The sequence below is a fragment of the Malurus melanocephalus genome, unplaced genomic scaffold, assembly GCF_030028575.1.
Source record: "Malurus melanocephalus ecotype Western Australia unplaced genomic scaffold, MMel_1.1 scaffold_969, whole genome shotgun sequence".
In the NCBI taxonomy this organism is placed as follows: Eukaryota; Metazoa; Chordata; class Aves; order Passeriformes; family Maluridae; genus Malurus; species Malurus melanocephalus.
Window position 1 is genome coordinate 25,018 of NW_026624201.1, and position 12,729 is coordinate 37,746.

At 49.8% G+C, this 12,729-nt stretch overlaps 1 long non-coding RNA gene across 1 annotated transcript in view; it reads left to right on the forward strand.

Moving 5' to 3' along the window:
• The window catches only part of LOC130585815 (uncharacterized), a 39,158-nt gene that overhangs the window by 13,447 nt on the left and 12,982 nt on the right, over positions 1-12,729 (forward strand). Inside the window, exons 2-3 of the long non-coding RNA XR_008966630.1 lie at positions 8,834-8,973; positions 11,592-11,689. This is a non-coding gene — a long non-coding RNA (uncharacterized LOC130585815). The remainder of the gene's footprint in view (positions 1-8,833; positions 8,974-11,591; positions 11,690-12,729) is intronic.

Genomic DNA, 12,729 nt, shown 5'->3' on the forward strand with positions numbered 1-12,729 from the left:
CTCTCAGGGCACAGGGGATGGGATCGTCCATGGGGTCGGTGTGAGGGTCTCTGAGCAGGGAGTGGGACACGGATCAAGGGCACTGCACCCTTGGCTGCCACCTCTGTTCCCCCAGAGCAGAGAGGGGCTCATTTGGGGCCAGCCTCCCCTTGCCCAGCCCTGACCCCACTSTGAGGGTGCACAGCTCAGCCTGGCTCCCTCGTCTGCTTTTGCCCCAGGTGAACCCCACTGGCCTCAAACCCAGGCATCAAAACTCACAGGGGATTTTTGGAGMCCACCAACAGCAAAACTGAAGCTATGCCAGTTATTCCTGCTCAGAATCAGGGCAAACAGAAAGCCTGTGGTGTGGCTCTGTGACATGGACTTCACTGGCAGCCTGGAAAATCAGCTCCTGTCTGACACAGGAATAATGGGATTGGCAATTTTTCCTCCAAAAGGAAATTGAGACTTAGATGAAAGCCACACATTTTTTATGCAAATGGTATTTTCAAGGAAAAAGTGGGAATTTTTTATTCTGGACTTGTTGCTAGCTCCGTGGTTTTATCCCCCATGTCTTCTGGCTTTGTGTTTTTGTTCAGAAAAGTGTTTTGTGTGTGAGTGCACATGTGCATGCATGAATAATAGATGTTTTCTAAGTGGGACTGTTCATTACTCTCAACCTCCTTTGTAATCCTCTAATTCTGGTGTAAATGTGTTTTCCCTCGGTGCTGGATTGGTCTGACCCCAAATTAATACAGAGCAAGGGTAACTTTGGGACTGAATTGAGCGATGTCTGTGGAAATGGAGAATGTATTCGTTATGTTAGCAGGCACATTCCCTGACAGCAGCTTAAAGCCTGCACTTAAGAAGCCTCTCCAGCATTTTATTGTCTCTGATGAGATCATGATTCAGGCTACTCGAGCAGTATCTCAGGAAGGAGAGCCCTGGGGGAGTGGAGCTGGATCTGAAGGTTTGATGCATGGGCTCCAAAGGAATGCGGGTTTTGATTCGCTGTCTCTGCCAGCAGAGAGGGAAGTGCCACAGGAGCCCAAAAATGGAGATAGAGATGGTGACAGGCAGGTGTCAGCCCCAGCCACGGACAGCAGCCAGGGCCAAACACATGGGCTGCTGTCAGACATAGAAACAGTGAATCAGGGACTCAGAGAATCAGGGAATCCCAGAATCAGGGAATCAGGGAGGCAGGGAATCAYRGAATCACAGAATTCCAGAYTGGTTTGAGATGGAAGGGACCTTAAAACCCATCCCATCCCACCCCTGCCATGGCAGGGACACCTCCCACTGTCCCAGGTCACTCCCAGCCCCAATGTCCAGCCTGGCCTTGGGCACTGCCAGGGATCCAGGGGCAGCCACAGCTGCTCTGGGCACTGCCAGGGATCCAGGGGCAGCCACAGCTGCTCTGGGCACCCTGTGCCAGGGCCTGCCCACCTTTCCAGGGAACAATTCCTTCCCAATATCCCATCTAAAACTCCCCTCCTTCAATTTAAAGCCATTCCCTATGTCCTGTCCCTCCATCCCTTGTGAATAATCTCTTTCCATCTTCCTTGTAGCTCCTTCAGGTACTAGAAATTAAAAAAAAAACCTGCAACAAGTTAAGTGTTTCCATCTGTATTAGGAAGATCTGGAAAAGGAGGATTTCAGTGCCATTTGCAGTGTCACAGACACAGCACTGCTGCGCTGCAGAATTGAACCCAGTGCACAAAATAATTTCCTCCTGTCCCCTGCTTCTCCATGTGCTGGGGGAGAACTCTTAGAGAGGAGATCTCAGGAATCTTTACGGTCAGTTTAAACACTAAAGCCTCAGTAGCAGACTGTCTAGCACCTCCTCTTCACCTGCTGCTAGGTGATAATGACTCGAAGAAGAGAATTAATTAGGCTGAACCCTTCTATGCTTGTCCTATCTCTCAAGGTGGATTTTTTTTTTCTTTTTACCTTTTTGATATTCAGTTAAAAAAATTCATCCTTTTCACAGTAAGAAATAGGAAACGAAAGGATTTGCCTGTTCTTATTAACTATTTAATTCTTTTAACGCTGGGTTTGGCAGGGCACTCAGGGTGTCAATAAGTCTTATTTTCTTCYACCTTTTAGTCTTAGACCAAACTGCAAAAGCTCTGAATGTCCAAATCTTGCTCAATGAAACGCTTTAGGTGTATCCTGGATTCCCTAAGGCTGTTGTCTGTCCCAGGGATGCTCTGTGTCCGTCAGGATGGCCAGGCTGTCACTTGCAGCAGCCTCCCAATGGCCTGAGCTTGGTGTCACAGACACGGAGGAGGGTGCTGGCACCCAGGGCTGTGTCACAGATCTGTGTCACCTGTCCTGGCCTCTCAACAGCAGGAACTGCCTTTCTTGCCATGAACATACAAAAAATGAAGTTTGTCACTAAAAAAAACAGAAAAGGACTGGTCAGACACAATTTGAAAGGACAGAAGAGGAAAAGGAGCTGAGTAGAGCTCAGGTAGAGAGAGACAAAAAAGACAATTCAGATGGGAAGGTGGGAAAGATCAGACCCTTTGGGATGATGGAACATTCCTGTCCCCTGGAGACRGGATTTTGAGGAGCACAGGGAAAATAAGAGGAGGAAAGCCCAGCCCTGAGGCGGCAGGAGAACAAGGAATAGGAACTGGTGGAAGGGAGGAGCAGGGGAGCAGCAGCAGGGGATAGACCAGAAGGAAACCAGAGATCAGCGGGAAGAGGTGAAGGCTCAGAACACCTCAGAACAACTCAGAAATCCAGAATTGATCCTCAAAGTCACAAATTTTAACACAGCTGCTTGCTGAGCCTACAAGGATCTGCTCCCAGTGACAGGTCCCTACAGCTCCTTGGGGACCAAGCACCCCAAGCCTCATTCCTGATGATCTGCTGTGAATCCAAGGGTCCCACAGCTGCTGGTKGCCTCTGTAGGACAAACAACACCCTACAGGATGGAAGAGACATTTTCCAGTTTATTTGTTGCCTCCAAATTGAGCTGTGACCCCAAATCCTAGAACTCCAGTAAAGGTGCAATCAAGCTGTCAGGCCAAGACACCAAAATTAGCCCTCTGCAAAACYRAGTTKCTGCTCTCCTGCCTTTCCTCCATGYCACAGCCTTCCCTYRCAAGCAGCACATACATTTTGAGAAGGATCCTCTCTCTTATCCAGAGAAAAGTGAGCTCTGCACAGACTCCAAGAAGATCTGAAATTCCAGGGCAGCTCAAGGAAATGAGGATGCAACTCTGAGCAGAAGAAGTGCCAGAAAAGGTACAAGCAGAATTTTGGAATATTTGACAGTACAAAGGAAGGACTCAGTGTAGGGAGTTCAGCTGATGAAAGAGACACAGGAATAATAATCTGGCGTTAGTAAATTGGTTATACTGACARCCTGGGCTTTAATCTGAGCATGGTTACCTGGTTGTAATAAAAATAGCACTTCTCCTGTAGAAAATAGGGTGAGAGAAAGTTAAAAGTGTTATGCAGGATTAATAAATATGCTACATAGAAATAAGCAGGAGAAAATTGGTATTTCTGTGATTGGGGCAGAACTGGGACAGGATACAGCAAATCTGGCACCGGGAGCACATGGAGATGCTGTGGAATTATGAGCAGGATGGGAGCAGAGCTGTGGGTGCAACTGTGTAAAACCTCAGGCAGAAGATGCACGCGGAAACAAACCCAGCAGAGTCACCTCAGTTCTGTCACCCTCACTCGGAGATATATCCTGGATATCCCTTTAACCCAGCAAGTCTGGAATGAAAAAATGAGATGCTCAGTGCAGCTTTGCCTGGTTTCGCAGCAYTGACTGCACGTGGGTAATGCTGGCAGGTTTGAAAAGCTGGGAATCGCAGAAATGTGGGATTATTTAGGCTGGAAAAGACCCCTGGGATCATCCAGTCTTGTGTCACTGCAGCACTGAAACCTGCCCAGTCACCACACCCGAGCATCTGAAATCCATCCAGGGATGGGCACTCCAAACCTCCCTGGGCAGCCCCTGCCAAGGCCTGAGCACCCTTTCCATGGGGAAATTCCTCCTGATGTCCCCCCTGGCCCTGCCCTGGCCCAGCCTGAGGCCGTTCCCTCTCCTCCTGTCCCTGTTCCCTGGAGCAGAGCCCGACCCCCCCGGCTGTCCCCTCCTGTCAGGAGTTGTGCAGAGCCACAAGGTCCCCCCGGAGCCTCCTTTGCTCCAGGCTGAGCCCCTTYCCCAGCTCTCTCAGCCTCTCCTGGGGCTCCAGMCCCTTCCCCAGCTCCGTTCCCTGCCCTGGACACGCTCCAGCCCYTCCATGTTCTTCACAAGGGACCTAGAACTGGACACACCCTGAAGGTCCCCCCTGCCCTGCTCTGGTGACAAGTTTGGCACATCTGGGCTGCTTTATGGCAATTCCAGGTTCAGGTTTTGTTTTTAGGAACAATTTCTATCTGAGTTCACAAACTGAGCCAGTCCAATCCTCACCCAGGCCCCCAGCCCTGCTGAGATCCCTCCTTTGCAGAATGCACAGGAGCTGATTCCAATCATTCCATTGTTCCCAACATTCCAAAGAATTCCAAACAATTCCAAACATTCCAAACACTCCCCTCCCATGCTCAGCCCAAGCCCAGATCTCCCTGCAGCAAACTGTCCCTCCCACGCTGGATTTTGGGGGAGCAGGAAGATCTGAAACAGGATTTCTTTGACTTATGGGGTTCTCTCCTTGCACGAGAAAAGTGATGGGAAGGTTTCCCCCTCTTCAGAGGATGAAATGTGAAAATAAACCAGGTCCTGTCCTTGTATGAGGTCAGTCCTGACAGTAAAACCCACCAGGAAGGCCCTCAGAGGACAGGTCTCCCCTCTTCCCATTTGTTTCTGGGACTTCTCTGGGATTGCTSTGTCAGAAATTGCACTTGCCAGGAGCAAGACTGAAACTTGGCAATACTTTCTTTGTTGAGAAAACTCAGTAAAGACTGGAAGTGTCCCTGCTGGGATGTCACAGGGGGATAGAGAAGGGAAATCACACACAAGAAGATCCCTGAGGCCTCTCTCCCTCACTGCTTCCACCTTCCCTGAAGCTTCCAGTGAGGCTGGCCAAGAGCCCTGCTGTAATCTTATCACCTTTGAGTGATGGTATTAGCCAAAAAGTGTTGATTTAGCCATCAAATGCAAGAGAAATCAAACTTTGACAGCTCCTGAGTAGGTGAAAAGCACCCAGTAAAATGTTCAGCGGGGTTCTGAGCCTGCAGCCACCAGCTCCTYGCACTTCCAGCTGCCAAACGTGTTAAGGATTGCAGTGCTTTAAGCCAGCTTTATTTATTGCCTTTAATCCCAGCTATTTGAGGGTTCTGAAACTGAGATAAGGGACAAGGCTCTCCTGCAGCACCTATGAGGCCATGGCCAGCACCAGGGAAGTGCTGGTGTCCCCAGCAGTGCTCGAAATTCCCGTGTGCTGCATGTGCCAGCTCAGAGCAAAGGCACCTCTGCAGGGCCACCAAGGAGGTCCCAAAGGGACTTTCACAGCTTCATCTCCTGAATCTGCCTCTGGTGATCTGAACTGGGCACTGCTGCTGGACACAGGTGGCTCAGAGTGGCTGTGACACAGGTGACTGTCCCATGATGGGGGTGGGGAAGGCATTYTTGATAAAGGGAGCAGCTTCTCTTGTCTTGTGGCACTGCTTAAAGGAAGGAATGAGAGACGAAGGGGATGGTGTTAGGCTGAAGGAGGAGAGATTTAGATGGGATATTGGGGTGGAATTGTTCCCTGGGAGGGTGGGCAGGCCCTGGCACAGGGTGCCCAGAGCAGCTGTGGCTGCCCCTGGATCCCTGGCAGTGCCCAAGGCCAGGCTGGACATTGGGGCTGGGAGTGACCTGGGACAGTGGGAGGTGTCCCTGTCCATGGCAGGGGTGGCACTTGATGAGCTTTGAGGTCCATCCAACCCAAACCATTCTGTGATCTGGGATTCTGTGATTTTTTGGCTGCCCATGTCCCCARAGGACCCTGCTCCCTGCACAGCTGCTCTCCCTCCTCTGCCTCAGGTCCTGCTGCCTCCTGCACACCCGACCTCATAGAAGGCCTGAGTCTGCTCAGAGCTCTCCCTAAACTGAGCTCCTGCATGTCCTGTGTCAGCCTCACATGGGGCACTGCCACCCCTGCCTGGCCCAGCTTTGATTTCCACCCCCCAGCTCTGTGGGTGCTCTGCAGCTGACCCTGAGTGGGGACATCTCTGAAGGGCAGTGGCTCTGTTGTCCCARTGTCACCCTCAGCCAGGCCCTGGGGAGGAGGGCTGGACACACAATTCCAGTTGGGGCTGGTGGGTCCCGTATGGCTGCAGCTCCTGGGTTCAGTCCTATCCCTCATCTGGTCCCTCACAGAGCTGCCCTGGAGTCCCACCAGGACAGGGCTGATTGCTCTGCCARAGTTGGGGATAAATCAGCTCCAGAAGGTAAATCAACTCCATCYCCACTCCAGCAGGCTTCATTAGCCAAAAAAAAACCGCTCAGTCTCTGGGAATTGTGTTGGGAGCTTTCTAACTTGTTWATTTATTAGATGGCCTCCTGTCATTGCTGTGCACAGCATGTTTGTTATCTGAGACAGTGCTGATAAGAGCCCTGGGATAACAGGGGTGGCAGCACCCAGCRTGGATTAGCTCTGCTCTCCTGGGACAAGTGGTACCTTGTAAAGGGGATTTTGCACTCATACAATATTTATCCTTGAAAACAAATCCCGAAGTTACATCAGTACTACACAATTCCTTCCGCTGCAGCAAAATGGGGCAGCCCTAAGAGTACAGCTGTTCTCAATGTGGCTGAAATGTGATAATTCATTATTTTGGGTGGACCAAAGTTGGGGGTATCTGTGGGGCTCAAACTCCCTGACTGGGATGAGCAAGAGAACAGAAATCTCCCAAAATTCCTCCGCACTGCCTTTGCCTACTGCAGGCACCAGCAATCTTTTATTTTCCTGCTTTTCAGCCCAAATATTTCTTCCCTAATTGAATGTATTTCCTGCTTACATTTGCCTGTATCAGCCTACATGTTATGTAAATATGACATTTATTGTTCAAGGAGCCCAACACGTGTACACCCATCACTCAGCCATGCTAATGAGAGATAACCACCCTTTGTGATTGATCTGCTGCTGGGCTTTCAGCTCCGTGGTTCTGTCAGTGATGTTCCCCTGTCCTTTACCCCATGAGCAGAGGGTGGATGTCTTCTCCACAAAGTGGGAGTGCTGCTGAACTGGGATGAGGCCAATGGAGCGCAGAGAGCCTGAGCCCCACTGACATTTCCTGTGCCCTGATCCCTGACCCAGGCCCTGATTGATCCCTCATCCAGGCACTGATCCCTGATCCAGGCAGACTCCTGATCCCTGACCCAGGCATTGACTGATCAATGATCCAGACACTGACTGATCCCAGATCCAGACACTGATCCCTGATCCAGGCACTGATCCAGGCACTGATCCAGGCACTGATCCAGGCACTGATTAATCCCTGATCCAGGCACTGAACCCTGATCCAGGCACTGATCCAGGCACTGATTAATCCCTGATCCAGGCACTGATTCCTGATCCAGGCACTGATTCCTGATCCAGGCACTGATTTCTGATCCAGGCACTGATTTCTGATCCAGGCACTGATTTCTGATCCAGGCACTGATCCAGGCACTGATCCAGGCACTGATTAATCCCCGATCCAGGCACTGATCCCTGATCCAGACACTGATTGATCCCTGATCCAGGCACTGATCCCTGATCCAGGCACTGATCCAGGCATTGATTAATCCCTGATCCAGGCACTGATCCTTGATCCAGGCACAGATCCAGGCACAGAACCCTGATCCAGGCACTGATCCAGGCACTGATTAATCCCTGATCCAGGCACTGAACCCTGATCCAGACACTGATTGATCCCTGATCCAGGCACTGATCCCTGATCCAGACACTGATCCTTGATCCAGGCACAGATCCAGGCACTGATCCCTGATCCAGGCGCTGATCCAGGCACTGATTAATCCCTGATCCAGACACTGATCCTTGATCCAGGCACAGATCCCTGATCCAGGCACAGATCCCTGATCCAGGCACAGATCCCCTGACTGAGCACCAGCAGAGCTGGGAATTGTCCCTTCCCCCAGGAACAGTCTGAATGAACCAAATTCCACTTTCTCCACCAAGGTCTCACCACCTGCCTTCACCCCCAGAGACATTGTCCTTATCTTGTTGATAATCATGCTGATAATGATAATAATCATGGTGATGACAGTAAAAGCAATTTGAATACCGCCTTAGGGATCCCTATTTCTCCATGGCTGCCCCATAACAGGGGCAATCAAACTCTAAGAAAACTCCAGGCCCCAAAAGGGGAATTTGATGCCAGCTTTTTGTACAAATTTTCTTTGCATAARCTTTCTCCCTATTGCCTCTCGGTTAGGCAGCATCACCCTGTCCTAAAGGTTCACACACCTGAGAAAAACAGAGTAAATCTGAGGTTTGCACTGAGTGTCAGCACAGATCTGAGGCTCCAGTCACATCTTTAGCATGGTCAGGCACTAAATGAAGTCTGAAATAATTAATATTCATAATTTAAAAGTGTACCAGGCTAAAACTCAAGTTTTAAAGAACAGATGAGAGCAGAAATCCTTTTAAAGCTTGTTAGCAGTAACCAGGTTCGAGTTTTGTTTTTAATTAAAACCAATTTCCTGGACTAATATTACACTTWAGTGCACAGCTGGTTCAGATTTTTTTTAAGGAGTAAAATGATTTTTTTCTAAATATTCTTCTGCCTCAAACTTCCACTTCAGCTCTCCATGTGCACTGTTCAGTGGAGGCTGTTTGCACCTGATTTAACATCCTTCCACTGAGCTACTGTTCTGGATTGCACCATTTTATTCCAGATGTGAACCCGGACTGAGCTTCCTCTGCTACTCCCTCTGGGTTCCTCCTTTGGAAAGCAGCTCCAGAGGAAGCAACAGGGMAGGAATTCCTAAATTTCTGTGGCTCTGTTTGCACCCCAGGAGCTGCTGGAGCCTTTCAGGTGAGCACAGCATGAAACCCAAACTCCCTGCACCCTCTGTGTGAGGGATCCAGCACACTCAGATTGATTCCCTTTTTACTTTCCTGCATAAGAACTCTTTTGTTTTACCTAATCTTTCATTCTCAGGGGTGATTAGGTGCTTTAGCTAAATGAATCCTATTATTTAAAGCCTTCCTGCCTCCTTCTCAGTGTCATTCTGACTCAGGGACCTATTTTACGCAGAGAGAATGGGGAGAAGGTGGATTTTTGCCTTTTAAAAATAGCAGCAGGCAGGTTTTGGGACTGAGCCTTCTCCCTGTGGATGGCCAGGGGTTGAACCCATCTYGGCAAAAGGAGCAGATGCTGAAACCCCGTGGATGGTGCTTGCTGGTCATGTTTGACCACTGCAGGGGAAGGTGCAGTGGAAATAAAATAATGGAAACACAGGATCACAGAATCGTAGAATGGTTTGGACAGGGAGGGACCTTAAATCCCATCCCACCCCTGCCATGGGCAGGGACAYCTCCCACTGTCCCGGGATGCTCCAAGCCCTGTCCAACCTGGCCTTGGGCACCCTGTGCCAGGRGCTCACCACTCTWAAAGGATTTCTTCCTAAAATTCAGTCTAACCCTGCCCTCCTCCAGCACCGTGGTCCTTCAGACCATTATGAATCCTCCCCCATGTTTTCAGGGCTTTAAATATTAGAAGATGCATCCTAAACCAAAAACCCCACATAACTGAAACCTTGCCAAAAACATTCCCAAAYCCAACCCAGTCCCAGCGCTCCCAGGATCCCAGAGATCAGGCACAGGTGACACAGGGACAGCTCTGGAGCTGCAGGGGGATGAGGTGCTGTGATGGGGACAATGGTGCCAGGGCTCCCAAGCTGCAGGAACTCAGTGTGCTGGCACAGGGGAACAGGAACAAAACCCTTTTGCTTCCTTTTGATCCTTAGAACTGGGAAAGGCTGGAGCCTGAACCCTGGGAGCAAAGTTTTCCAGGGGACAGCCCTGTCCTGCCTGGATTGGCTGTGTTCCACTGAGCTTCCCTGCTCCCCAAGGCCCTACAGCCCTGCAGCCCACAGCCCCTCAATCCCACACCCCCACAGCCCCATTTCCATGGGAAACCCTTCCCTCTGCTTCCCAGCCCAGCCCAGCCCACCCCAACCTGGATCAGCTGCATTCCAATGAGCTCCCTGCACCCCACAGCCCCTGCACCCCACATCCATGTGAAACCATTTCCCTCTGCCTCTCTATCCCAGTCCAGCCCCACCTGGATCAGCTGCATTCCACTGAGCCCCCCTGCACCCCACATTCCCCAATCCAAACCCTTCCCTCTGCCTCCCTCGCCCACCCCACTCTCCTCGTGAGCTCGGTGTTCCCTGGCCCAGGTCATTTTTAGATCCCTTATTCCCCCAGCAGCACAAAGATCTCTTGGATCTCCAGGATCCTGCAACCCAGAGCACCCGAGACCAGCTGCAAAAACAACCACGTGGACCTGGAGCCAGCATCCAGAAAAGATCAATTAAGGAAGGAGCCAAATACAAAGAGCACGGGGAGGGAGAAGGAACGGGAGCCAGGAATTTGCATTCCCACCACTGAGAAGATTTATCTGCATTTCTAGTTAATAGAAGACATTAATTGATTCATGTTTTTTATGGCTGCACGCTGAGCTATTTCTGTCTGGAAGGAGACACTCTTAAATGGGATGAGTCAGACCAGACCTGTTATGTCACCCTGGGACCCTGAAAGACTTGTTAATAGCTCTGAAGAAATCGAGTTGCTTCACAGGGCTATTTTCTCTTTAGACATCAAAAGCAGAGTGAAAGGAGAGGAGTTCTGAAAGCTGGAAATTATTTTTTACAYGGTCCTTTGCATTTGACAAATAGCAACAGGATAATCAAAGAGCTTTGCTCTGCACAAGACAYTTCTACAGACATCCCAGCAGGGTTTATCCATCCGGGGAAACAGCAGCTCCTGGAACTGGGCTGAGGGAAGTCCTGGCACGTCCCAGCTCCTCCATTCACCTCCTTCCAGATTAWTCAAAAGAGAAGGAAATGCTGCATTTTTCCTCTTAAAAGTATTTCAAAAGACACAGGAAGGAATTCCTTCCCCTTGAGGGTGTTCAGGCCCTGGCACAGGGTGCCCAGAGCAGCTGTGGCTGCCCCTGGATCCCTGGCAGTGCCCAAGGCCAGGCTGGACATTGGGGCTGGGAGTGACCTGGGACAGTGGGAGGTGTYCCCGGGTGAAATGAGATGAGTTTTAAGGTCCTTTCTAACTCACCCYACTCTRGGATTCTGTRMWATTCTTCCTTCAAACCCTTTTTCCCTACAAAGGCACCTGTCCTCTATACAATAAATGTAATACTTAATAAAKAATATATTTATATTACATAATATATATTTATATAATGTAATATAATAATATAAAATACTATATATAATAATAAAAACTAACCTAATTTATGATAATATTTAATAAATTATATTTATTGTGTAATAAATAATATTATAAAGTAATTAATTTAGATATTTTAATTTTAAAAATTATTTTTAAAAATATTATGAAGTGAAATAAAATAAATATTATTACGTGAAATAAAATAAGTAATACTATAAAATGAAACTAATGCCCTTCCAGATGACCCTGCTGTGCCACAYCCTGGTGGCTCTGCCCAAGGGGAGAGGTGACAGCTCCTGGCATGGATGAAGACAGGTCCAAAGTGACAAGGTCTATCTGTAAGAACCCCCCCGGAGCCTTCAGCCCCCTGCCAGCGTTCCCACCTTCAGTTTGGAAAGGCAGCCAGGTGGGCTGGAACTCAAACCCACCAACGCTTTGTTTTTCACCATTAGGCCAAAAATATCTGTGGGAAATGTTGGCAAATTGAAARCATTCGTCATTTCTGCTTCTGTCTCCCTGGTGACAAAAAAGGAAAAGAAAAAAATAAAAAAACCCCTACAATCCCCCTGTTTTTTCCAACCCTCCAGCTGATGGGTTTGTCCATTTTATCCTGGTATTTGTCTTTCTSTCTTTGGCTCGAAGCTGCACAAGGGTGGCAGGAGCCTGTGGAGTGGGCTCTTCTGGAAAGCTGAAGCCTCTTTGCCAAAACCAGCTGGAATCTCCTTGCCTCCCTCCAGGCAGGAAAATACTACCTGGCCCAGACTGTTCGTACAGAATAAATGCCTGCATTGGATTGGATATCAGGAACTCATCCTCTTTAGGARGTGAGAGTTGTGCTCATCCCTTTGCCAGGGTGGAATCACCCTCCCCATGGTGCTGATCTGTTCTTTGCTCCAGCCTTTGTTTGGTGTTGCTGCCTCCAGCATTTGCAGCTCATGGACATCAGAGGAGCCCATCAGAGGGCTAAATTCTGTCTTRCAGATGTGCCAAGCAGGAGCCTGGSTTTCCTCTGAGCCCTGCTGGCACTGGCTGGTGGCGGTGTTTGTCACCAGTTTGTCATCACTCCATGTGTGTGGCTCCCCAAGCAGCCCCGCAGGGTTTGGGGAGCTGGCCCAAGGTGTGGGGGGTGTGAAAGCACAGGAAAAACCCACCCAGTCTGCCTCCAGCCACATCCACGCTGCCACCCTGCCCCAGGAAAATGCCTGGGAGAGGAAAAATGTGCGAATTGGGCACCCCTGGAGCCCGTGGGGAGTGAGCCCTGCTGGGCTGTGGGGTTTAGTGAGGGAATCACAGAATCCCGGAATGGTTTGGCTTGGGAGGGATGCTAAGGGTACAGCTCCACCCCTGCCATGGCAGGGACACCTCCCACTGTCCCAGG